This window comes from Pantherophis guttatus, chromosome 8, assembly GCF_059756535.1.
Source record: "Pantherophis guttatus breed Tessera chromosome 8, ASM5975653v1, whole genome shotgun sequence".
Taxonomy (NCBI): domain Eukaryota; kingdom Metazoa; phylum Chordata; class Lepidosauria; order Squamata; family Colubridae; genus Pantherophis; species Pantherophis guttatus.
The window spans coordinates 16,760,519-16,784,558 of record NC_142070.1 but is presented as its reverse complement, the minus strand read 5'-3'; the positions used below and the strand labels follow the sequence as shown (position 1 = coordinate 16,784,558).

At 39.2% G+C, this 24,040-nt stretch overlaps 1 protein-coding gene across 2 annotated transcripts in view; it reads right to left on the bottom strand.

Annotated features, from left to right (window-relative positions):
* GRID2 (glutamate ionotropic receptor delta type subunit 2) overlaps positions 1–24,040 on the bottom strand; it is a 1,144,662-nt gene that overhangs the window by 976,252 nt on the left and 144,370 nt on the right. The window lies entirely within an intron of this gene.

Here is a 24,040-nt window from a genome sequence, read left to right as displayed (position 1 = left end):
GTTCTGAAGGCCCTGGCTGAGTCTCTGCCTCTGGCATCACATCCTCTTCGGACTCCTCACTGTCCGACACAAGCGCTGGCTGCGCAGGCTGCTGGCATGACACCACACCAGCCTCTTCATCGTCGGGATCAGCCACAATCCGCACAGGCCACTGGCGGGCCACAACAGTCAGTGATATTTGTGATACATTTTTAAATGTTCAGTTGGCTGAGTTTCATGTTTAATGAATAAAGAAATCATCATCATCATCATCATCATCATCATCATCATCATCTCGTTTGCTGTGTATACTGTCATTTTTGCGTATATAATAATAATAATAAACTGATTACAAAGCTAGACATGACCGAGATACTAAATTAATCCACTGGTCATTATGTAAAAAATGCAACTTTCCTGTATCCAAAAAGTCATGGGAACATAAAGTGGAAAAAGTTATAGAAAATGAGAAGGTGAAGATCTTGTGGGACTTTCGAATACAGACAGATTGTCACTTGGAACACAAAACACCAGATATCACAGTTGTCGAAAACCGAAACGTACAATTTATTGACATCGCAGTACCAGGCGATGCCAGAGTCGAAGAAAAAGAACTGGAATAAATCATGAAATATCGCGACCTGGCCATTGAAACTACACGGCTATGGATGAAACATGTAACAGTGATACCCATTGTTATCGGGGCACCTGGTACCATGTCCAAGAATTTTATAAGATACATCAATAAATTGCAGCTTCCTGCAGTAACACAAGCAGAACTGCAAAAAACTGCGCTATTTGAAACATTGTACATCTTAAGAAGATACTTGGTTGATACCTAGGATGCTGGCAGCAACCCATATCAACCATTAGCACCAGTCAATGGTATTTGTGATGCATTTTTGAATGTTCAGTTGACTGAGCTTCATGTTTAATGAATAAAGATAATAATAATAGTGGCATGATAGTGGAAATAAAATACTGTTTCTGAGAGCAATGCCTCTACACAAACAACAACAACAACAATAATAATATTAATAATTTCTTCAAACCTCCCAGACAGTGGAAATCGAATACTGTTTCTGAGAGCAATACTTCTGCGCAATTAAATAGTGTACAATGTACAAACATTGACTCTGGGAAAAATCCAACCAGAACTTCAGAAGTTTCAGTTGTTCTGTATTAAAAGCAAAAACAAACACCACAAAAATTGCTACTGACAAGCACTTTATTCAATTCAACTGTGTACTATAGGCAGGGGAAAAACATGGTAACATATTTTAGTATGAAAGAGAAATCTTTGCTGATTACCTGCAAATCAATCAAAAATCGTCCAGTGTGTTTTCACCTATCACTGTTCTGCCTTTCTATCCAAAAGTCTATTCACTCCTGTACAGGTATATCAAAGACAATTTTGGCCTTGTTTAGGGTTTAACTGTAGACCTGTTTTCCTGAAACTTTAAATCAAATCTTAAATATTTACTCCCTCAGGCAGCCAATAATCAGGGCCAATTGGTTTAAAGTCTCTTCTCTCCTTCTCACCCCCCCAAAAAATTGTGTGTAATTCCTACGTACGCAGTCAGTTATTGTGAAGGTGAGATAAATATCCTGCATTGAAAGCATTGGATTTGTTTTTGTCCTTCTCAGGGTTTTCTTTGCAAATTTTTTACATCTTGACAGAGATTTATATTATTAAATGACATCCTTGGAGAATGTAAGCAAACCCATTTTTCATTTCTACTAGCTTTGCGTGCGAATGTCCCTTATTTAGCGTAAGATCCATCAGAAAAAATAATATGCATATACAGAAAAACACCTATATAGACAAGCTCCACTGAATTCAAAAGAACTTATTTGAGGGCAAATAATTAAAGGGTTGCAAGACTTCAAAACAGAAAGATAAGACTTCAAAATCAAAAATATGAGGCAAAGCTTAAAATGTATTTAATGTTAGATGAATCATCCCCATCCATCAAATTGTTCTTTTAATGGTGCTAAATAGAGAAAAGATTACCTAGTGTCCTCCTTTCCATCTCTACTCTTCTTCTGTCATGACTAGAATAAGCAATGACTAGAATAATCATTCCCTTTGGGAATGATAAGAAAGCAAAGCCTTAGAAAGACTAAACAAGAAATTAAAGCAAATATGTGCTATTAGTATATCACCAAAATAAGCTGTATTTTAATACAGGAATGATACAGATTTTATGCTAATTGGTCCTGATTTTTTAAAGACACCTCTATATCCACTGCATTTCACAATGTGCGGTACATCACAATTTCCATTAGCAGCTAATATCACCCCAAATTTAAGAATGCTTTTACATAATTCAGGTTTCATGAGAAGAGCAGAGCTAAAAGAGAAGCAGAAATTTTTCCTATCATGGTTGCCATGATGATGATGATGATGATGATGATGATGATGATGATGATGATGATGATGATGATGAATTCAATTTATATACCGCCCTTCTCCTATTGGAGTCAGGGCGGTGCATAGCCAAGGATAAAAAACATACCAATACAAAATTTAAAATCAATTAAAAGAATGATACAGCTTTGGCCCACAATTTAAAACAATCCAATTAAAACCCAATTTACACTTAAAAAGCTAAAAAGAGCTAAAAACTATGTTGAGATGTTGATATAAAAAAGATGTTGAGACTCCAGAAAGAGTGCAGAGAAAAGCAACAAAGATGATTAGGGGACTGGAGGATAAAACATATGAAGAATGTTGGCAGGAATTAGGTATGTCTAATTTGATGCAAAGGAAAACTGGTGTGACATGATAGCAGTATTCCAAATATCAAAGAGTTTGCCACAAAGAAAGGGAGGTCAACTTATTTGCCAAAGGACCTGAAGGCAGGACAAAAGCAATGGATGGACCATTGCTGATGGAAACTAAACAAGGAGAGAACCAATCTAGAACTAAGGAGAAATGTCCTGACAGTTGGAACAATTAATCAATGGGATGACTTGCCTCCAGAAGTTGTGGGTGCTCCAACATTGGAAGGTTTTTTAGAAGTGATTGGACAACCATTTTATTTATTTATTTGTTTATTGGTTCGATTTATATGCCGCCCTTTTCCGGGCGGCTTACAATGCGTTAAGCAATAGCCTTCATACTTTTGTATATACCTGCTTAGTAGGGCTTTCACCCCCCCCCCCCAAAGCGGTGTTCTTTTTTATACAAAGTCAGCTTATTGCCCCCACAATCCGGGTCCTCATTTTACCTACCTTCAAAGGATGGAAGGCTGAGTCAACCTTGAGCCTGGTGAGATTTGAACTTTCAGTAATTGCAGGCAGCTGGTGTTACTTAACAGTGCTTTAGTCTGCTGCGCCACCAAGGCTCTGGTGAAATGGTATAGGGTTTCCTGCCTCAGCAGGAGGTTGGACTAGAAGACCTCCGAAGTCTCATTCTAACTCCATTATTCTTCATAATGTCAATGTACATGATTCTACTTCTTGATTTTCAAAGGCCATGCTGGTGGGGGAATTGCTGGAGATGAAGTCGTGTCTATACGTGTGGAAGTTGCTCAAATTGCATAACACTATTCTTAAAGTCTGGGGAGTGTATGGACACATATAAGATTCCAGATCTTTTCTGCATCATGTAGCCTTGCTCCTTTTGTGGCTTTCCCCCATGTATCATTCATTACAGATCCTCAAGGCCCAATTGTGCTTGAAGCATATGGTGAATTTGGAGGATGTCATTCACTAGAAACATAAATAGAATTGTAAAAAGTGGAGCAAGTATGTGTTTATTACTAAATTTTGCATGGTATTTTAAATCACCATCACCATCACCCTTTCTCTGTCATTGTTGTGACGTAGGCTTACTGAGTCATTACAATACACAATTAGTCCCCAAAAAAACCTATTTTATTGTAACAGCTGAGAATTACGTTCATTCCCAGCTGAGTCCCAATTAGTTGCAAAACAAGTCCTTCGGGAGAATCACCAACCTTTTCCTTCATTGACACCCTGCCAAAAGTCTTACTTGGCAAAGCCCCACAGAGTTCAGAAACAAACAAGAGATGCCGACTGGAAACAGGCTCAAACTCAACCCAGATGTCCCCGCCAAGACAAGCCCCAGTCTCCTCAGTGGATTCTGCCCAGTCAGAGTCCAGCCTGTTCCGGATCTGAGCGATTTTATCTTGCAGAAACTGTGCAAAATCCTCAGCTCGGCCCTGCAAGGGGTCCTCCCTCGCTCCAAGATTAAGGAGGGAGTGGGTTACCCTAAACAGGGCGGCTGGGCGGTTTTCTGCAGATGCAATGAGAGCGGCGAAGTACTGCCGTTTCACTGCTTCCATTGCCACAAGATAGACCTAATATGGGTTCTTAGCTGTGTCCAGTCAGATTCCGATCAGGAGGACCTCCAACCACCCTCCAGGCATCTTTTCCAACACTTCATTTCCCTGAGCTCCGCAGTAAACCATGGAGCTGCCCGGGATCTGCATCGGATCAGAGGCTGCATAGGCGCGATTCGATCCAGGGCCCCTACCGCAGCCTGTTCCCAGGCCGCAACTAGGGCCTCGAAGGAATCGTGGGTTAAGGAGGCGGGAAATGGCCCAAGCTCTGTCAGGAACCTTTCGGGATCCTTCAGGCGCCTGGGGCGGAACCATCTCATAGGCTCCGCAACCCAGCGGCGGGGTCTAGCGGTAGGAAGGTCCAGCCTAAGGAGGGAATGATCGGTCCATGACAGGGGGTCGATGGATAAGGTCTTCTCCCCTGATCATTTATCCACCGCCCAGAGAGAAAAATCAGGTCGAGTGTGTGTCCTCCTATATGAGTTGGGGCCTGTACAATCTGAGTCAGGTCCATGGCCGTCATGGAGGTCATGAACTCCCACACTAACTCAGATGTCTCCCCGACTGAAGGCAGGTTGAAGTCTCTGACAACCAAAAGGTTGGGGAGTTCAACCGCCAATTTGGCCAAGACATCTAGTAGTGCAGGCAGGGCTGAGGCTACGCAGCTGGGTGATAGGTATGTAACCAGGAAACCCGACTGAACTCCAGGATCCCATTTCAAAAGGAGCGATTCACACCTGCCGATCTGAGGGACAGTGACCTCCCTAGGACTAAGACCTTCCCTAATATTGTGTCCATTTTTGGGTTTTTTTTTTAAAAAAATGTATACAAAGATGTCACTTGCCTATGAAACTAGCTTTTACTTCCTCTTGAGACCTGGGAATTTCCTAAACCTATGTTGGAGAGTTAGAGGATATTTGAAATAAATCTGGCTACAGGGAAGGAACAGGAGAAGGTAAAAAAATGAACAGAACTCTAGTGTGCAGAAAGGGGAAAAAACATATGTAATATTCTACATAGTACATACTTTCTACTCTGGATGAGAGGGTGACTTTTTGACTTTTAATTCCAGCTGCAAAATATTAAAGAATAAAGAAATATATATTCATGGAATATACATAACTTGTATTAAGTTTGTAACCTTATTTAGATATAAATAGTGACAATAATAAAGGTCTAAGCATGTAGCAAGGATACTTCAGAAGTTTATTCCACAATACAACCAATTTGTTAAACTTTAATAAGTTTACTTAGTGTTCTCCTGCTTAAATAAAATTACTATGTGCAAAAATCATCAAAGTAATGAACCAAAAATCTTTTAAAGGATACCTTACATCAGGGCTATCAAACTCACGGCCCGTGGGCCAGATGCGTCATGCACTGGCCACACCAACGTGGCCAGTGCATGAAGGGGGGGAAGCCGCAATACATCACATGATGCCGCTGTGATGCCGTGAGTTTGACACCCCTGCCTTACATGTTGCATGGCAGAGTAGCTAAGATTAACAATAGAAATTTCTTTTCAGAAAACACCAAATACAGACATAGAAACATCATTGTATCTAGTTCTATTATCTATCATCTATCTATCTATCTATCTATCTATCTATCTATCTATCTATCTATCTATCTATCTATCTATCTATCTATCTATCTATCTATCTATCATCTATGTCTGTCTGTCTGTCTGTCTATCTATCTATATCTATGTCTGTCTGTCTATCTATCTATCACCTATCATCTATCTATCTATCTGTCATCTATCTATCTATCTATCTATCTATCTATCTATCTATCTATCTATCATCTATCTATCATCTATCTATCTATCTATCTATCTATCTATCTATCTATCTATCTATCTATCATCTATGTCTGTCTGTCTGTCTATCTATCTATCTATCATCTATCTATCTATCTACAATATTGATCCATCCATCTATCCATCCAACTATTTTCCTTCCTTCCTTCCTTCCTTCCTTCCTTCCTTCCTTCCTTCCTTCCTCCCTCCCTCCCTCCCTCCCATCCATCCATCTTCTGGTTTTTGCCACAAATCTCTCTCTTCCCCCCTCTTTCTCATCTGTCTGTCTGTCTGTCTGTCTGTCTATCATCTATCTATCTATAGTATCTATCCATCCATCTATCCATCTAGCTACCACCCTTCCTTCCTTCCTCCCATCCACCCATCATCCATCCATCCATCCATCCATCCACCCATCTTCTGGTTTTTGCCACAAAAATCCATTTTGTCTGTCTGTCTGTCTGTCTACTGTATCTATCTGTCTGTCTGTCTATCTGTCTGTCTGTCTGTCTGCCTATCTATCTATCTATCTATCTATCTATCTATCTATCTATCTATCTATCTATCTATCTATCTATCTATCTATCCCTCTTTAGATTTTGTCCAGAGATGATACTAGACATGCACTCCTATTCTCTGTTTCACCCTTCACCCTCATTTTAAACCTAATCTCCTTCAACTTGCCATTGTAAAAGATATGTCACTGTATTGTACAATAGTGAGCCTAACTTAACAGCATGTGCTCTGGCAAATAAGGAGAGCATCTCATTTTCTCTCTATTTTTGATTTGCTGTAGCCAATAGAAGAAGGACTCATTTATCAACAATCACTGCACATGACAACATTCACACCTAGCAAGATTACTTTGTTGTACATGTGCCCTTTGAGATAATCCTCTTCTCCAAAGGACAAATACCTCCCTGGGAGCAAGGTCAGTATTCAGAGTGAGTGTCAGCTGCGATTTCAGGGAAATTTGCTGTTGAGAAGATAGACCTTTCCAAACTTGCATTTCATTTTATTACACAACAGGTACAAATAACATTATATTTAAAGTATTTGCTTCATATTTTAAGATGGCATAACAAATAACAATTCTACTGAATCACTGTGGTTCATCAGCAGCTTTCAAAATTAATAAACAGAAGACAAATATGTTAACAAAATCATGAAGATACAAGATCAAAAACAATTGACGAATAAGATAGGTTTAAATATTGAGAAGAGGATAAAATATGTAATTATTACAAATTATTTACAAATACTAATTGCACGTTATTTGAAAATAACTATGTTAAGACATGGAATGAAGTAAGAAAAAGATACGACAATATGAGAGTTGGGTGACATGTAACAATTGATGTTAAATTTGAGTATTGTTTAACGAAAAAAGCACAACAAAGAATGTTCTTTCTGCGCCAACTCAGGAAGCTCAAACTGCCCAAGAAGCTGCTGATACAGTTCTACAGAGGAATTATTGAGTCTGTCATCTGCACCTCTATAACTGTCTGGTTTGGTTCTTCAACCCAACAAGACAGACACAGATTTCAGAGGATAATTAGAACTGCAGAAAAAACAATTACTACCAACCTGCCTTCCATTGAGGACCTGTATACTGCAAGAGCCAAAAAGAGGGCTGTGAAAATATTTACAGACCCCTCGCATCCTGGACATAAATTGTTTCAACTCCTACCCTCAAAACGACGCTATAGAGCACTGCACTCCAGAACAACTAGACACAAGGACAGTTTTTTCCTGAACGCCATCACTCTGCTAAACAAATAATTCCCTCAACACTGTCAAACTATTCACTAAGTCTGCATTACTATTAATCTTCTCATCGTTCCTATCACCCATCTCCTCCCACTTATGACTGCATGACTGTAACTTTGTTGCTTGTATCCTTACGATTTATATTGATATTGATTGTTTCCTAGTATGATTTGATTGCTTATTTGTACCCTATGACTATCATTAAGTGTTGTACCTTATGATTCTTGACAAATGTATCTTGTCTTTTTATGTACATTGAAAGCATATGCACCAAAGACAAATTCCTTGTGTGTCCAATCACACTTGGCCAATAAAGAATTCTGTTCTGTTCTGTTCTGTTCTGTTCTGTTCTGTTCTGTTCTGTTCTGTTCTAGAAATACTGATGTCAACTCTGATTGATTCTTTCGTGCATCTTCTTGTGATTTTGTTTCTATGGATTTATATTCTACTAACTTCCCTATAGGTTGGGCTAAGGTAAGAGAAAGGGACTGATCCAATCACCTGATAAGCAAGTGGGATTTTCATTTGGAATTCCTTGTTCCAAATGCTTATATAACCATATCAATAAAATATATTCTTCCAGTAGCCTTACTCTGAATATAACTCTCCTTCTCTTGAATTAAGTGCTTCTGTGTTTGGTTGATAACATATGAAAGAAAGTCAATACAAGGAATTGTGCCTAAATTTATATCACTAAACCTGACCCAAAAGCCTTGACTGTCTCTGACCTAAATCTTCAGCTAGGTAGATATATACTACAGCTCTGATGAGTTAAAGTTCTATAATAGTTACTACAGACTTTATTTATGAAAAACCTTTCATTGGTTTGCTCATTTATGTATAGTAAATCCTGTTTCCATATTGCAGTCACTTCTATCTATTAGGTTACATGTAACAGGACAGATTTTCTTCAAGAAAATGGCCCCTCTGTTTTACAGCCTACTGAGATAACTTTGAAATTGATCCTTTCAATTTCAAATTATAAATTGCATGCAATTTATAAGTAATAGAAAGACTACACTGCAACATAAACAGCTGATACAGAAGGAGAGATGAGGTTTAGACAAAAAACAATACAAATATACAAACATACATACAGTGGTGGGATTCAAATAATTTAACAATTATGTCCTAATGACCGGCTGGGTAGGCGTGGCCATGGTGGGCATGGCCTGCTGCACTGCCCTGGGAGTGAAAACGGGACATGGGAGAGCACGCCTCACTCCCCCCGGCACCCAATTTTGGGTCTAGGAGGCCTCCCGGAAGCCTCCTGGGAGCGAAAATGGGCAACAGGGGGGGCATGCCACACACCCCCGTGCCCCATTTTGGGCGTAAGAAGCCTTCCTGAAGCCTGTTAGGAGTATAAACAGGCCGCGGGCGGGGGCATGCCACACCCCTGCACCAGTGGTGGTTGCTCCTGGTTCAGTCCAGTTCTATAGAACCGGTAGTAAAACTGGGTGGGTGGAGCCTCCCGCCATGACGTCATCATGGGTGAACTGTGCATGCTCAGAAGCGCCCGCGCTCCTGCTACGAACTGGTAGTAAAGGTAAGTGGAACCCACCCCTGGCTCCCCATTTTGGGCCTAGTAGGCCTCCCTGCACTTACCCAGGACCCAAAATGGGGCGCATGGGGACTCCTTGGAGGGATGGGGGGAAGGGGCAGGGCCAGCCAGCAATTTAACTACTGGTTCACCCGAACCAGCCCGAACCAGATGAATCCCATCACTGCATACACACACACACACACATAAGCTAATTAATTACAAAAATATAATAATATCACATTATCTGATTATACAGTCACAGAAACCCATTTTCATGAGAAATTATAGTTTAGGTTTCAATGCTTCCATTAACAAAGTTTTAAATAGAGAAGAAGCTGAAAAACTTCAGATGATAGCCTTTTTCTCTGACCTCTTTGACTTCATTTCCTTCTATTATCAGGGAACTAACTCAGGAGACTTTTTTTCCCCCTTTGACTATGTAATGAATCTTTGAAATTGTCTAGAAATGATGGATTCATGACATAATTAACCACTGCAATTAAGGATGAATTGGCCTAAAATGTTATTTTTGTTTCAAATAAAATTTTGTTTGAAACCAGTTTTGACAACTGATTTACTAATTAAACAATGCCAGAAAGATATATTTAAATTTGTGTGGCGGGGCCAAAGAAAAAACACAGGTCATATGTAAGGTCTTTCAAGAGAGTAAAGAAAAAAGAGCTTGGGTTTACCTGATTTAAAATTATATTTTGTAGCTTGTTGTTTAGTTTGGATGAAAAAGTATATGATGCTGATCGGTTGATCTATCTATCTATCTATCTATCTATCTATCTATCTATCTATCTATCTATCTATCATCTATCTATCATCTGTCTATCTATCTATCTATCTATCTAATTTATACTGCTGTCCATTTATCAAAACAAGAAACTTTTTGGATTATTGGAATTAGAATGACACGATTTGAAATTTGGGTTGAATGTTTATCTATGATACTAGCCAAAGTTAATGTAGATTTCAAAAATCATTTAGTCAGACATGCCATATTAAAAGCAGGTAATAAATATAAACTCAGGTTGTGTATGAAAAAACCTTTGTTGCTTTCCCGTCAAGAAGCACATTATAGAAGACAAATTATAACTAAACACAAATAGTTAACTTATGTTAATATATTAGAATTTCCTCAGGGAGATTCCAGACAAAAATCAAGATTTGATATTAGAAGGATGTGGATGGCTTATCTATGTAATAATGTTTTTTAAAAATTAAAAAGATAAAGGACTTTTAATTTTAAACATTGTTAAGACTGGATGTAGAACAGAATTATGTACTAATGATAAACATGTTATTGTTAAAATGCATAAACTTTTATTGATATCTGAAACAGACAAAAAAAAAGAAATTAATATCAAACACCAGTGAAATCAGGAGATTCAGGCAGTTCAAATGAATACAGGTAGTTCTTGACTCATTTAGTCGAATTTAGTAACTTTGAAGTGTTCAAAGTTACAACAGCATTGAAAAATGTGACTTATGACCATTTTTCACAGTTACAACCTTTGCAGCATCCACATGATCATGTGACCAATATTCAGATGCTTAGCAACTGGTTCACATTTATGATGGTTGCAGTGTCCCAAGGTCATCTGATCTCCTTTTGCGACAAGCAAAGTTGATCGGGAAGTCGGATTCACTTAACAACCAGGCTACTAACTTATCAACTGCAATGATTCATTTAACAATGGTGGCAAGAAAAGTCATAAAATGGGCCAAAGCTCACTTACAAAATGTCTCACTTAACAACAGAAAGAGCTCAATTGTGGTCGTAAGTCGACAACTGCCTGTATAAAGATTTATTGCAAGGTTAAGCTCTCTACAAGAATCTGAACTACTAACAGTCAAGGGAAATGAGCGGGAATTAATAAGGCATTCAAGGTGGGCTGGATTTAGATTTCTTGTGAGTGCGCAGGGACTCATGATTTATGATGCATTTGGCTCCTCCCATGAACTCAGCCTGGTTATCTCCTACAGTGAATGAATGATAAAACTGGCTAAAAACTTTGATTATACCATACATATTGATCAATGGGAGCATACGGGAATTAAAGAGCTGAAATTTATGTTATGTGATCATCTTAAAGATAAATTTATATAATGATGTACTTTTAGTATTTGTCCTGGGAAAACCTGTCTAAATGAAATTATACTGGAAATGTGAATAAGAGGGGACTTTTTATTATGCTTGGTGGACTTGTAATTTTTTTTTTGAAAAAAAAATGGATTCATTAATTCAGAAGATTTTAAAGTTTAATATAGAACTGAAAGCAGAGGTGTTTCTTTTGGGATTAAGTGACAAAAAACTTAGTCACTTTGGGGACTAAAGGGAAAAAACTTATGGAACTTATTTTTATATACATAATAACTACAGCAAGATTCTTATTTGCACAATAGTGGAAAGATTTGATATTACCCACTTTGAAAGAGTGTTCAGTGAAGATGACAAAGCTTGCAGAGGTGGCTAAAATAACAGACTTAATTAGAGACAGTAATTAAGTTTACTGCCTTTTGGAAACTCTTTTGGACTTTTTCCACCAAATAGAAAAAAATGAAATTAGATGGTTTTTTTTTTAATTGAAAAAGTTTTTCAAATACAGATTTTTCCCCCTTTTTCCACCCCTCCTCCCTAACCCCCCCTCACCCTCCCCTTCCCCCATGGCCTCTCCAAAATAAAATCCAAATTGATATCACATTATATAATACTTTACCATCCTTTTACACCACCCCCGTTATGCTAACCATTTCTTTCTAACATTATTATTATATCCCCCCTATACTATACATTTCAAAGCAACTTTCAGCTATACAATTATATAATAAATCCTAATTTGGCATTTATTAAACTCATAATCTACCCATTTCCTCCACCCCCATACATATTTCTCTTAATTCAAATCTTTTACGTATATTAATATCTGAACATAACATCCCTTTTCCTAAACTAAACAATCAGTAACCTAACCTATCTCCACCCACTTTCCTACAGGTCTACCATACATAATATTTTTAATATCATTGTTCTTCTGGCCACACCACTAAAAGATATTTCCATATATATATAAAATCCTCAAATGACTTTAAGTTTGTAATCCATATAGTATCTTCTGTAATGTATTTCAACTGGATTATTAATTCCATCGCCCATGTTAGGGTAACATCAAGTTCTGCTTCCACCAGTATATTCAGTATCTTCAATTACCATCTGCCCCCATCAATAATAAATGTTTTCGTATATAAAAAACCACCCGAGTGACTTTATATTTATATTCCATGTAGTATCTTCTGTAGTGTCTTTTGTCTAGATTATTAATTCCAACCACCACGTTAGGGTAACAACCAGATCTTCTGCATGCCCCAATTCCATAGTTCTCTTGCCTTATAACTCAACATATATGTAATCCATTTTTCAAAGAGTCCAAAATAGAAAGTTCCAATCCGCTCAATGAAAGGCCATCTTCCACATCCCAAGAACACCAGCACTGCAGAGATCTGTTATTCTTCTCAAAATAGTATAAGTCTATGATTTGCCTCAGTTATATTTTCATGTATCAGCCTTCTATAAATCCCACTTATTATATTTAATTGTCTCTTAAGTAACTGGCATTAGTCTGTTGGCTAAAAAGAAAGAAAAAAATTTTTTTTTGTTTAGTTTAAATTTTTTTAGTTTTGTAGAACCTGCTTCTTCTTTTCTTAACTTGTTGTGGTTTAGATCTCCATCCTGGTTGCCTTTCTAAGACTTGTATATCAGCTGATTGAATTACATGCTGGTCTGTAACTTGATAAGACATCAAATCGAAATCCAAAGCCGCCTCTCTTATATTTATAGGTGATCCAGCTATAGCCTCTGAAGGAGAATCCAAAAGCGGCTCATCCAAAAAGGCCTCTGTAACTTGTTGTTTTTCCATTATCTCCATCTCCATCTGCTTAGCCTGAGTTTCAATCTCTTGTTCATTTTGCTTTTCTTTATCCCCCTCCTGTGTTCCTAACACTGATGACATACGTGGAGATGTTGGATCCATTTTAAAAACCTTGTAGTAAAATTCTTCCGCTTTTTCAACAGTATTTAGTTGATATCTTTCTCCTTGATATCTCAATATTATACCAACTGGAGCATCCCACCTAAATGGGATGTTTTATTTCTTTAATTCAGACACCAAAAATCCAAAGCCCTTTCTATCTATTAACATCTTGGACGGCAGCTCTTTATATATCCAAATCTTCCTTCCATTTCTAGAGTGGAGTTAAAAGACTTTTGCACAATATCATTTCTTATTCCTTTATCAGTAAAGTAAATCACCACATCTCTGGGCAACTGCCTTTGCTTTGCCACCCAAGAATTTATTCTGTAGGCCTTATCAATCTTACAGGATACCTCCTCAGGACTAACCTTTAAATCCCAGCCAGAACTTCAGCAGACATCTTTCTCAAATCATCTCTGTTATTTTCCTGTATTCCCCTCATTCTGACCGCAAATTCCATGGATCTGAATTGCATCATTGTGACTTCATTTTCAATCCTTTGTTTTATATTATCTGCATTGTAAGTCTCGTGATCAGCTTCCTTTATTTTAGACTCTACTTCTAGGCTATTTTCTTGAATATTTATCAAATCATCTTCAATTCTTTGTATTTTATTATCCAGATTATGAATCTTATAATCAGCTTCCTTCATTTTAGACTCTATTTCTAAGTTGATATCTTTATCCATCTTTATAATTATTTCTGAAAAGCTTTTCAAAGCTGTTACAATATATCGTTTCAGGTTATCATACTTTTGTTGTACCAACTCTTTAATTTCCTGTCTAAATTTTTCAAGATTCTGGTTCACAATCTCATCATGTCTTGCCATCTCCTCCAAAACAAATTCCTTTAGGTCTTTAAAGCCATTCTTCTGCATCTGCAAGCTCAAAACTTGTTCATGTGATTTATAAATGGGGGAGCTCCCCCCCCCAGACAACAGCTTGGTTGTCTGGCTTTGTCAGTTTTAACACCATCCTGCCACACAAACAGACTCTTTTTAAAGAAAAAGACTTCTCTCCAAACAATATTAATATCAAGTCTCTAAGAAAGAAGAAGCATGAAGTAGGAATTTTTCTCTTCACTTCCAGCCAGCACTATTGTTTCAGATACTTTGTAACGTATTAAACTATTCAAATGGAAGGACTTTCGCTTTCAGCTTTCTTCTCAAGCCTCAGCCAGTCGCCATTTTAAACTTTCTTTTTTTTCCTCCCATTTCACTCTTTCTTCACTTTTAAAATCACTCATAGGGTTGTTAGAAATACTTGCAATTTAAAGTCCCAGATCCAGATTTCATCCTGCTTGTTCAGACAATCTGTTAGTTTTCGTTGATTGGGTTGGTCCCATCGCCTGGCTCTGCAAAGCGCAGAGTTTCCCCGAAGCCCGGAGCAGCGGGGAGCTGGATAGGGAGCCACATTCTGCTTCCTCCCCAAGAGTAAAAAAAAAAACTCTGGGGAGATCGCACAGGGCTCTACCTGTTCTCGCCGGCTCTCTCTCATGTCTCCTCAATGAGACGGAGTTTTTCGAGCCGTCTCTCAGCTGTAGAGACGGCTCGTTACGGGCGACGAGGCTGGCGGTTCCGAAAGACCGTCTGGCGACGACGGAAACCAAACCGGAAGCCCAAATTAGATGGGTTTGATGGTTAGAAAAAAAATGAATTAGTTATGTTATAACCATAGAGTAAGAACTGTGCTTAAATTTATGCCTTTAACTGTTGCAAAACAAAAATAGAAAGCCATTTCTTTGTATTACCGTATTTTTTGGAGTATAAGTTGCACCTTTTCCCCCCAAAAAAGAGGGTGAAAATCTGGGTGCATCTTATACTCCTAATGTAGCCCCGCCCAGCTTCTCAAAGAGGTTTCAGAGGCTGAAAAAAGCATCAGAAACAGTTTCTGAAAAGAAGCCCCCAAACAGAGGTTCAGAAAAAAAGCCCCCAAACAGAGCTTCAGAGGCTTTTTTTCTGAAGCTCTGTTTTGGAGGCTTTCAGAGGCAGAAAAGAAAGTTTTTTTCTGAAACAGAGTTTCAGAAGTTTCAGAGGCAGGGAAAAAAAAGCAAAAAAAAAAAAAAAAGCAAGGCACAGAGATCACAACCAAGGAACCTGTTGCTAAAATTCACTTCTGGGAACAACTGATTGGGGGTATTCTGGGAGGCCCATCCGCCTGCCAGTCAGCTTTTTTCTTATTTTCCTCCCCAAAAACTAAGGTGCATTTTATACTCCGGTGCGTCTTATACTCTAAAAAATATGGTACTTTTTTCTTTCTTATTTTTCTGCATTTTTGGCTTTGTTCTTTCTTTCTTTGTTTACTTCTTTTCTTTACATTAAACATTTGTTTGTTTAAAAAGCTAATAAAAATTATTACCAAAGAGCCAATTAAAAGGGGCTGTACATATTTTGAAAACATTGGAAATGATGACTGCTTTTATATATTTGCCTGTCTGTGTGAATACAGAGACATGACTCTACACATTATGTAAATAGATTTAAATAATTAAATAATCCCTAAAACGGATCGAAATGTTTTGTTTGGGCTGCATTTTAAAACAACTTTAAGGGCTTGAAACACATATTTTCCCACTGCCTTTGTTCTTCCAATTTTGCAATGCAAAGCAGTCCCTCAGCTCAATGATAAACATCAAACGCTCTCCTTGTTAGAAAAAGTTGCTTACAAAAAGTGTGTATTAGGGAATTCTCCCACATATTTTGCAAGCCAACATAGAAATTACACATAACTAGTTTACCAGTGAATAGACATCATAAAATAAGCTGGTGTTTCTCAACCTTGGCAACTTTAAAATCAGTGGATTTCAACTCCCAGAATTTCCCCAGCCAGTTGGCTGGGGGGATTCTGGGAGCTGAAATCCACCATTCTTAAAGTTAATATGGTTGAGAAACACTGAGATAAATCAAGCACAGTATTACTACTCTGTTACTAGTCAGCCAACTCTGAAGCAGGGATGAAATCCAACAGGTTCTGACATGTTCTGGAGAACTGGTAGCGGAAATTTTGAGTAGTTCGGAGAACCTGCAAATACCACCTCTGGCTGGCCCCAGAGTGGGGTGGGAATGGAGATTTTGCAATATCCTTCCCCCAAGAGTAGGGAGGGAATGGGGATTTTGCAGTATCCTTCCTCTGCCACACCCACCAAGCCACACCCACCAAGCTACACCACACTCACCAAGCCACGCCCACAGAACTGGTAGTGAAAAAAATTGGATTTCACCACTGCTCTCAAGGCTCCCTGTATCATAGGCTTGTAAAAAATGAAAACGGGGAACGATCTGTTATGCCACTTTGAATCTTTGAAATCTATACCAGAGATAGTTTTGCTTGTTTTGCTCTTTCTGTTCCTCCTTTAATGAGACCTAATTTAATCATTTAACTAAATGTTAGTACCTATGCTACTTCCTTCCTCAGACAACTGATCAATAATTCCCAGTGGCATTAATGACTCAGAGATGTTGTAGAGAATATTTTGCCAACACAAAGACTAAGCTCTAAGACATTTTTTTTAAAAAAAACATTGCATGGGAAACAATCCTAGTTTATACTGCTGTTTTCCTGTTAAATTGCAGACCTCTTCAGCATTTCATATCTGCCAACATATTACAAGTAGTCCTCCACTTATAACAGTTCATTTAGGGACCATTCAAAGTTACGACACTGAAAAAAGTGACTTATGACCATTTTTCACACTTACAACCATTGCAGCATCCCCATGGTCACATGATCAAATTCAGACACAATACAGATTCGTATTTATGACAGTTGCTGTTTCCCAGAGTCACGTGATCACTTTTTACAACCTTCTGACTAGCAAAGTCAATGGGGAAATCAGATTCACTTAACAACCGTACTAACGTAACTGTCACAGTGATTCACCTAACAAGAAAGGTTGTACAATGAGGCAAAATTCACTTAAGAACTGTCTCGCTTAGCAACAGAAATGTTGGGTTCAATTGTGGTCGTAAGTCGAGGACTACCTAAAGTTATTTCTTAGCTTCCTTCTTTCTACATTCTTAAATAGCAGATAGATAGATAGATAGATAGATAGATAGATAGATAGATAGATAGATAGATAGATAGATAGATAGATAGATAGATAGACAGACAGACAGACAGACAGACAGACAGACAGACAGACAGATGATATAGATATTTAGAATTTAGAATCTAGAAAGTGCAGAGAAGAGCAACAAAGAGGATTAGGGGACTGGAGGCTAAAACATATGAAGAATGGTTGCAGAAACTGGGTATGTCTCATTTAATGAAAGGAAGGAGTAGGGGAGACATGATAGCAGTGTTCCAATATCTCAGGGGCTGCCATGAAGAAGAGGGGGTCAAGCTATTCTCCAAAGCACCTGAGGGCAGGACAAGAAGCAATGGGTGGAAACTAATCAAGGAGAGAAGCAACTTAGAACTAAGAAGAAATTTCCTGACAGAACGATTAATCAGTGGAACAATTTGCCTCCAGAAGTTGTGAATGCTCCAACACTGGAAGTTTTTAAGAAGATGTTGGATAACCATTTGTCTGAAGTGGTGTAGGGTTTCCTGCCTAAGCAGGGGGTTGGACTAGAAGACCTCCAAGGTCCCGTCTCAACATCTTTTTTACATCATGGCGACCAAAACTGAATGCAGATATACAGATAGAGATATAGAGAAATATAAAATTAAATTAAAGTGATCTGCTGGTTGATGGGGACAAAACTACCATCTTTTCAAACTGACCAATTGGTCTGAGTCAACATGTTTGGCTTGCTTATTCCAATCTTTAGATGAAACCACATCAAGTAAAGAAACTTCTTCCTTTTTGTTTGCAGAATCAATTTCTTTTTAAAAATATTAGGAAGGAAACAAACTGGGCTGAGATTTTGTTCAATGGTTTTGAATGCTTTATGTACTTAGAGAACTAAGAATAGCATCTTTTTTTTCCCTTCTTTTTTCCAGTAAGATCCAACGTGCGTGGGGAAAAAGCTAGCTTCTTAACCAGTCTCGTAACCTTTCTTTTCACCTCTTCCCTGCCCTGAAATTTAGATCTTTAATTATATCTTCCCTCCCTGGTCCTTAGCTACATAAACTGAACCTGCAAGGACATTACCAATTTAATTTACAGTTTTACAAACGGAAAATTCTTGGTTTTTTTTCTCATAGAGGAAGGAAGGAAGCAATATTCTAATGGTGTTGTTTGTTCAGGAATAAACTAGATGTGATCATACGTAGCCTAGCCAATGATTGTAAGTGCACTCTGGTAGATAAAAAGCAATTAACCCCTGCTTTAATATTTTATAAAGTTAAATTATGCATGTTTATTGCTTTTTCTAACCCGACAGAAGTGGTAAAGAAATCATGCAAATAGCTCGGAACTCTGTCCATCAGCTCAACTCTGACCACTGTTTGAAAACAAAATACATCAGGTGTTATGTTGGGACAACTGGGGAAACTGGCAAAGGGTCAGGTTGAAAAACCAGCCAGATTCAACTGGGAGCTTCAGAGAAAAATGTAACAAATGAATAATGCATTCCTGTGGTAGAGACCTTTTTGCAGTTGCTTGGAATATGGGAATATTTCTGTCGCCTTCCAAGTTCCCCTCCATCCTGATCAGTGGTGGGTTCCTCCCGGTTCGGTCCGGTTCGGCTGAGCCGGTAGCAGTGACGATATGACGTCACCGAACCGGTTCCCCCACCCACCCACCCACGTTATTCTTACCTTTTATTTGGTCCCACCCCCAATCTATTGCTGCCTCCTGAGTCCCAGCTGATGACTAGAGAGAAAAAAACTGTTTAAACTCTTGCCGCGGGGCTTCAAAGGGCTGTCCTACAGCTGATCAGTGTTAAAAGCAAACAAATGAGTCGGGTCGTAAGTGCGAGGACTGGTCGTAAGTGCGAGGACCTTCCAGAAATGACTCTGACCAGCTAGCCATGCCCACCTAGTCACATGACCTCCAAGCCACACCCACAAAATAAGCCACGCCCACAGAACCGGTAGTAAAAAAAATTTAGAACCCACCCCCGATCCTGATCCCATGATCCAGATTGAAGCATAAACCTCCCTCCCTAAAACGGGGATGCCTGGACACCATAGAAAAAAAGCACTGAATTGAAAATGAATACAGCAATTTTATTTATTTTATTTTATTTTATTTATTCAATTTATATACCGCCCTTCTCCTAGTGGAGAAGAGAGAGATAGAAGAAGGAGTTGGGAGATTGAAGGAAGGGAGAAGGAGAGAGAGGAACAGAAGAAAGGGAAGAGGAGAGGAAGAAAGGAAAGGGAAATAAGAGTAGGAGGGAAGGTTAGATAGGGAGGAGGAAAGGAGGACGGGGAGAAAGGAAGGGGAAGTAGAGAAGGAATAGGAGAAGAGGGAAGAAGAAGGTAGGAAGGACAAAAGAAGGGAGGGAGAGGAAGAGAAAGAGGAAGAGAAAGAGAAGAAAGATTGCTGTAAAACAAAAAAGATGAAATGGAAGAAAGGCATCCCCGAACACGTTTAAATATATTAAGATAAAGATTGAATTAATAAAAAATAAAATTAAGGAGAATGTATATGATTAAGAATAGAAAAAATAGAATTTGAGGGTGAAAGAAGATACTGTTTAGAAAAATATGAATAGAAAAATTAAGAACTGATTAACAAATATGGAAAAAGAACACTTTGGCAGAAACTGTAACTAAGTAAAATATATTTGGATATGATGAATTATCTATGATATGATACGGTCAATACTCTATTTCAAAAAATATGTGGGTGTGTATTGGGGGGGAAAAAACCAATAAAACTTGTCAAAAAAAAAAGCCTCCCTCCCTTTGTTTCTCATTATACCTAGAAACTAAAACATACACAGGTGCAACACAAAACTTAACACACACATAGAAGCGAGCAAACAATGTATAATGTTTGCCAGACCAATTTTTGAATACAGCTCATCCGCCTGGAACCCATATTGTATATCGGACAATAACACAATTGAGCATGCTCAGAGGTATTTCACGAGACAAGTATGCCACTCCCTTACTCACAAGAGAATCCCTTATGCCACCAGGCTTGAAATTTTGGACTTGGACAATCTGGACCTGCGCCGCCTGCGGTCCAATCTAAGCATAGTACACAAAATTGTCTGCTACAACGTCCTATCTGTCAACGACTTCTTCAGCTTCAACCACAATAATACACGGGCAAACAATCGATACAAACTCAAGGTAAACCTCTCCAAACTTGATTGCAGAAAATACGACTTTGGCAACAGAGTGGTCAATGCCTGGAATGCTCTACCCGACTTCGTTGTTACAGCCTCAAACCCTCACAGCTTCCACCTCAAACTACCGTGGACTTCACCCCATTCCTAAGAGGTCCGCAAAGGGGGCGTGCATAAGCGCACCAGTGTGCCTACCGTCCCTGTCTTATTGTCCCCATTTATCTGTACTTACTTCCTTTGTTCATGTTTATGTTCATACCTATACTTGTTATCTTGTACATGTTTGACAAACAAATAATAAAATAAAATAAAATATAAAAAATAAAATAAATAAAATAAAATAAAATAAAATAATAAAATAAAATAAAAATGGAGCTGTCCTGGTTACCAGCCACACAGAGCTAATCCATATTCACACACTACAATGAGTACATAGTGAGAATATGTCCACATTACTTCATCACACAGAAAAACAAGAGATGCCTTTAATAACTGCTGACGGTAAAAGGGCTAGAAGACACCAGGAGCTACGATCTGAAAGTTCTTCCTAACTTATTTTACATTTATAACTGTACAACTTACTATTATGTACCACGCAGTATGTTTTTCACCGAGTCAAACCCAATGTTAAGCACGTGAAGCTAGTTTATTGAAATTCTAATATTCTACAAAAATGACAACAAGATTTCTGCTTATCTAAAGTTTGCAAATCCAAGTCAAAGTCTGGTTCAATGGGAAGAGCCTACAGGGAGTCCTTGTTGTGGCTCCGTTGCCTGAGCCTGGGCTATCGACAGATGCAGACTCTGAGAGTGAGGGAGAGGAGTTGGCAAGGCCTCCCTCTCCAGGACCCTCCTCTCTGGCAATGCTTCCAAAGGACACCGAAGGCCAAGAGATAGGCCCAGAGCCAAGCAGGTCCCCGCAGCCACAGGTGGACAGCGATGAAGAAGATAAGTGCTGGCTGGATCCTCGACAGTGGCGGAGGGATAAGCATGCACAGCAGAGGGGAAGGCATGCCAGAGATTAGCTGAGTCACTGTACCACACCCCACAGGGTATAAATGTGGGTGTGGTGGCTGGTTCAGTTTGTGACGAGCAAAAACTAGAAATAATCCATGATCTCTGCGTTACTGGACTTCTGCCTGCCTTGTCGGACTGCATTTGGACTAATCCTTGTATTGCTGAAACTTTGCCTGCTTTATCGGAATGCTTGCAGTCTAATCTTTGTTTTGTGTGAGTAAAGTTTGAATTGGCAGCTAGCCACTAGGTTGCTGCCAGCTTTATCTTCAAAGACTTTGTCGTGTGGCTTATTAACTCCGGGCCGTCTGTGGGGGTGCATGTGTAGGACGGGGACAGAACAGTCCTTGACTTACAACCACAGTGGATAGCTGTCTATCTCCCTCTCTGCCGCCAACACAGAGCCCTCATCTGAACTTTCTCCAGCCCCCAGGACTGGCCCAAGTTCCTCCCCAACCTCCTCACTGTCCGACTCTGCTGTTTGCGCTACTGTCCACCAGCAGGCCAGAACACATAGAGCAGGGATGTCCAATCAACATAGAGCAGGGGTGTCCCATCTTGGCAAGACCTATGGAATTTCAGGCAGCCCTAGGAATTCTGAGAGTTAAAGTCCACAAGTCTTAAAGTTATCAAAATTACACAGCACTAGTGTAAAAAGCATATTTGCTCTCAGGCATGAATTTTCTGTGGTACATGAAAAAGAAATGAGCGAGACACGGAATAAGAATGAATCAGAGGAGAAGAATAATGTAAAGCAGACTGATGACTGAAATAAAACGAATCTGGACCCCAGTTTCTCAGGAAACTTCACCTTTCCCAGCGCTTCCACAATCACTTGAGAAGAAAAGGCAATCAGTGGCTCAGAGGCAGAAGATGGGATTCTAGCAGGCTTAAGTTAGATTCTTATGATACTGACATCTTCCCTCACTTACATCTTGCTAGCATGCTTAGATGTGACTTTCAATGGATTCTTGAAAGCTATCATATTTGGTACAGAATAACAGTTGAGAGTGAAAGAAGAAAATGTTTTTCTCAAACAGCTTTCAAGTAGCAAGAATCTCATATCAAATCAATAAACACAACATCCACAGATAGCTTATCCAGGTTAGGCTATGAATAATAAGGAAATACTGTTTTCCATGCAGACTACATGTGATTTAACATGTTTTAGGGCAGCATCCATATATTCACTGGAAGTGGAATAACCACACACTAGGAAAGGATAGAACAAAGAAGAGTATGGTGGAAATTTAAGGAACAACTGCTGCTGGAGCTTAGTTCCTGAAATCTAAATCAGGGGTGTCAAACTTGATTTCATTGAGGGCCACATCAGGGTTGTGTTTGGCTTCGGGGGTGGGGGTGGCCAGGGTGGGGGTGGCCAACTCAATGTTACTCATTTCAGGACTCCTGTGGTGGTCCAAGCACTCTGCCAGCGAAAATGGGTTCCCGAGCTCCGTTTTCAGCTACCACAGCCTCCTGCAACCCTCTGCCAGTGAAAACGGAGCTTGGGAGGGTGGCCCTCCCAAGCTCCATTTTTGCTGGCAGAAGCACCATGGGCTGGTCCTTCATTGTTTCCAGGGCGGTCCTGCGGTCCAGATATAAGTACCCCATAGGCCAGCTCCAACTCCCGGGCCTTGAGTTTAACACCCCTGATCTAGATGACCAAGGTTACAAGATCCACCTGGACAGTTTAGGAAATCCAGAAGTATACTGAATACCATTTGACTTATGATTTCACCAAGATATTGGGGGAACAGGGTGGTGCAGAGGCTTAATGACGCTAGATGTGCTGAGCGATTGCCAGCACTCTGGTGGTTCGAGTTCAGCTCCACGGGACAGGATGAGCTCCCATCTCTCGTCCCTAACTTCTGCCTACTTCTTCTTCTTCTTGTGCCATATCCATCATCGGACGTTGGCGATCATGTTGGCAATCAAATTCTGCCTACTAGGCGTTTGAAAGCATTGTTTGCGAGTAGATAAGATAGGTACAGCCATTTTGGTGATGGGAAACTGCTGGCTTCATTCTGTGCGGGGAGCTGGAACCAGAGCTCAATCTGGTCAGATGTGATCAAAGGAGGAACAGTAGAACAAAGTTCTGGATTAGACAACTTCCTCTGAGAACCCTGCAGCCAGCCAGTGTGAAGTTAGTTCACCCTCTTGTACCGATGCAACAAACAGACTAGCGACTGTCAGTTGCCAGGACTTCTACTATATGCATAACATTGTAGCCTCTCTGACCTCATATGTCATATGCTAAATAAATAAATTACCAAGTATTTTCAGATTCAGTGTCAATTGTCTTAATAATTCTTACATCATCCTAGAATTCTTCTCCCTTGTTCATTTATTGAGCTGTTATATTTTAATTATATAATTAAAATTTTAATATTATTCATAAAGC